Raw genomic sequence first — 4,551 nt, 5'->3', positions numbered from 1 at the left:
ATGATTGTATAAGAATTTCCACATAAATTATATTTCTGAGTATATAATTTTCTTATTCACCTTCCCCGTTCATATCTGGGCGCAACAGCTAGTTTACATAAACGATAAACTCCAACGGTCGGAATTTTGAAAATTCCTTCAGAAGACCGTCTAAAGCCGACCATCTCCTCTCTCTCTCTCTCTCTTGTAGTGTGTGTAAAAGCTGCTCATTCTTTTTATTAAAGAAAATATGATGAAAGAAATCTAGAATGCACCGCCAGGTTTCAGGCCAACAAAATCAGCTCCCACGTCTCCGGCCAAGCCTCTCCTCGCTCGTTCCGAGACCTTCCACGTCACCCACAAGGTCCCTGTCGGCGACACCCCCTACGTCCGTGCCAAAAACGTTCAATTTGTCGACAAGGATCCAGAGAGGGAGAGTTCTGGGCCGCTATCAAAGACATGGCCATTGTTATGAAGCAGCAAAATAGGTCTCAAAAAGCTATTGAAGCTATTAAATCACTACGCGTCCGTTGCTCCGATCACGCCCAGGAATCCCTCGACAACATCTTATTAGACCTCTACAAGGTTCGTTATTGATACCTGCTAAACAAGAAAACTTTCTCAATGTGAGACATTGAGTCCGTAACAATATTCATAAGGGTTTTTTCTATTTTAGTTCTGGACTAGAGATATCATTCCTCGAGTGTACTGAAATTTTTTTTGTTCCGATTTCAATACACTCGAGGAATGATATCTCTAGTCCAGAACAAAAATAGGATTCAGAAATGCCCAATTATTTGCAGAGATGTGGGAGATTGGACGACCAAGTCGCGTTTCTGAGGCGCAAGCTGTTCCTAATCCAGCGCTTCAACGGCAAGCGCACACGCTTAATTAAATTAAATACGATCTAATTAGGGTTCAGAAATCACCAATTATAAAAATTAGGGTTCAGAAATCCCCAATTACAACTACATCGAAGTGGAGGAAGCGTATCGGCGTGCGCTTGTGCTGGCGCCGGACAATAACAAGATGTGTAATATCGGGATCTGCCTGATGAAGCAGGGCAGAATCAGCGAGACCAAGGACACGCTGCGTCGGGTGAAGCCTGAAGGGGTTGGCAGCGGAAGCGTGCATGTTCTAACGGATCACATAATTTGATCTATTTAGCAGATTATCTAGACAAAATCTATTCGCGTAATTATCACATGTATCATGCTCATAACTTGAATTAAAACATGCTTTAGCATATAAAATCCCTAAAACATGCTTACTATGGAATTAGCCAATTTACCTCGTTGATTCAATCAAGAATTGATGATGGCTTGCTCCGTCTCCTCGTGAAGAACTTTAGTACTCGACCTCGGATCTTACGACTGGTGTCCCGGAAGAAGTAATTTACGACCTAGTATTCTTCACAAGAATACTAGGACTCGAATAATGAAGACAGAACTCAGCTCACGGAAGAAGTAATTTTCGAACTCTCTCTCTTTAGAGGGGGGATGAAAATTGGGAGCAATAATAATTGTTATTTCTGTCTCCTTTATTCTCCTATTTATATTAAGTCACATATTGGGCCCAGTCAGGGATTTAAGGAAGAATTTGGACATGGCCTCACCCAATTAGCTTTTTACTAATTAAATTGAACCCACAATTTAATATAAGCTTATATTGGAATATTACAAGCAGCCACTACGGAAGTAATATTGCACTGCCTTTCTAAATCCGAAATTACAAGTATTCCGGGTTTCCTTTTATTTGTTTAATTCATTTCTCGTGCTTAAGATAGAAACATCCATTAATTAATTAATGTCTGCTATGAACTTAATTAATTAACATATTTTATTCTCCAAGAGTGGACTTAGCAAGAAACTCTTATTTATTATCATAGACTAATTAAACTCCAACTAGCTAGGTTCCGAATAATAAAACCTTATTTCGAGCTCCTCTTGTGGATGTTATCAAATGAGACTCTCCTCGAGCACGATTCAACATAATAGCAATCCTAGCATCGCTAGATAATGATCACCACTACCCAATATACCTGGATCGTTGGGTGACAAAAACCCCCCACACCTTTGGTAAGTCAAAGTAGTAGATACTCAATATCGTATGCTCAATGCTAAGGTACATTGATTAAGAAATTAATTATCAAGACCTCGTCTTTCAGTAGATAGCATAATGATTCGTCTTGCTGTTAGATCCATTCAGTGCTATACCACACCAACGTCATCATATTTCAATAAGGCTTAGAAATAATCGGACTGACATTCCAACCTTTCACGATAGGTAGTGTAGGTCTATCTGGGTTGTGAAATTCTTATTTTTCTTTGTTCAGAACTGACCGCGTACCTTAAATTGATTGCAGCCCACAACCGGTCTACTAGAACAAAGACTTAGACTTATGTTATGTTCGCTTATACATTTAAATATGCAATAAACATCCATTAAATGTAAAACATAACAACATTATGATAAAAATAATCTGTTGCATTCATTGGAAAATAATTATTAGAGTTTTACAGTATTCAATCACTAGAAAGGTGATTTCTAGTATACATCGAAAGATTACCTTTCGAGTGATTGAATACTGTAAAACTCTAATAATTATTTTCCAATGAATGCAACAGATTATTTTTGTCATAATGTTGTTATGTTTTACATTTAATCAATGTTTATTGCGTATTTAAATGTATAAGCGGACATAACATAAGTCTAAGTCTTTGTTCTAGTAGACCGGTTGTGGGCTGCGCTCAATTTAAGGTACGCGGTCAGTTCTGAACAAAGAAAAATAAGAATTTCACAACCCAGATAGACCTAGACTACCTATCGTGAAAGGTTGTAATGTCAGTCCGATTATTTCTAAGCCTTATTGAAATATGATGACGTTGGTGTGGTATAGCACTGAATGGATCTAACAGCAAGACGCGTCTTTATGCTATCTACTGAAAGACGAGGTCTTGATAATTAATTTCTTAATCAATGTACGTTAGCATTGAGCATACGATATTGAGTATCTACTACTTTGACTTACCAAAGGTGCGAGTTTTTCGTCACCCAACGATCCAGGTATATTGGGTAGTGGTGATCATTATCTAGCGGTGCTAGGATTGCTATTATGTTGAATCGTGCGTGAGGAGAGTCTCGTTTGATAACATCCACAAGCGGAGCTCGAAACAAGGTTTTATTATTCAGAACCTAGCTAGTTGGAGTTTAATTACTCTATGATTAATAAATAAGAGTTTTTGCTAAGTCCACTCTTGGAGAATAAAATAAGTTAATTAATTAAGTCCATAGCAGACATTAATTAATTAATGGATGTTTTTATCTTAAGCGCGGAAAATGAATTAAACAAATAAAAAGAAACCCGGAATACTTGTAATTTCAGATTTGGCAAGGCAGTGCAATATTACTTCTATAGTGGCTGCTTGTAATATTCCAATATAAGCTTATATTAAATTGTGGGTTCAATTTAATTAGTAAAAAACTAATTGGGTGAGGCCATGTCCAAATTCTTCCTTAGATCCTTGACTGGGCCCAATATCCGACTTAATATAAATAGGAGAATAAAGGAGACAGAAAGAACAATTATTATTGCTCCCAATTTTCGTCCCCCCCTCTAAAGAGAGAGAGTTCGAAAATTACTTCTTCCGTGAGCTGAGTTCTGTCTTCATTATTCGAGTCCTAGTATTCTGGTGAGATTTGCCCACACAAATATCAGTATACAGTCCAGGACACCAGTCAGAAGATCCGAGGTCGAGTACTGAAGATCTTCACGAGGAGACGGAGCAAGCCATCAACAATTCTTGATTGAATCAACGAGGTAAATTGGCTAATTCCGTAGTAAGCATGTTTTAGGGATTTTATATGCTAAAACATGTTTTAATTCAAGTTATGAGCATGATACATGTGATAATTACGCGAATAGATTTTGTCTAGATAATCTGCTAAATAGATCAAATTATGTGATCCGTTAGAACATGCACGCTTCCGCTGCCAACCCCTTCAGAGAACGTCAATAGCGGCAACATCGTAATTAATCGGAAGATTAGTGCTAATAATAATAATAACAGTGTGTTGTTGAATCTAAACATCGGCAGCGGCGGAGGGTTTGAAGAGGAGCAGATCCGGCAACGAGAAGGAGAATGGAGATTGGAAGGCGGAGGATTGTGCAGATTTATTGCCGGATAGCAAGGACTTCGAGGATGCGTTAATGGCGGCGGTGTTTGGAGGAGAGGGCGATGTGTTGAAGAAGAAGAGAGTGGAGAAGAGGCTTAAGGTTTTTTAGGATATAAGAGCATCCACAATGGTTTTAGGCTAGCCTTAGGCCAGCCATAGGCTAGCCACAACTCCTCCTGCCATTTCATCAGCACTAAAAACTCCTTCTGCCACATCATCAGGACAAGCAATAGGCTAACAACAATAAACAAAATTATAAAAAAGAAATAATTAACAATCACACAAAATATACCGAATTAAATTTACGACACAGATACGGGAAAATTCAATAATAATAGTAAAATTAAAGTACATTAATTACAAAAAAATATAAATTAATATAAAAAAATTACATTA

General features: G+C 37.8%; 1 pseudogene; it reads left to right on the top strand.

Moving 5' to 3' along the window:
* The first annotated feature begins 229 nt into the window (after positions 1-229).
* Positions 230-4,264, top strand: LOC121766911 (annotated as a pseudogene).
* The last annotated feature ends 287 nt before the right edge of the window (positions 4,265-4,551 follow it).

Source organism: Salvia splendens, chromosome 15, assembly GCF_004379255.2.
Source record: "Salvia splendens isolate huo1 chromosome 15, SspV2, whole genome shotgun sequence".
Classification (NCBI taxonomy): Eukaryota; Viridiplantae; Streptophyta; class Magnoliopsida; order Lamiales; family Lamiaceae; genus Salvia; species Salvia splendens.
The sequence above is the reverse complement of the archived record's forward strand: the minus strand, read 5'-3'. Positions and strand labels throughout refer to the sequence as shown.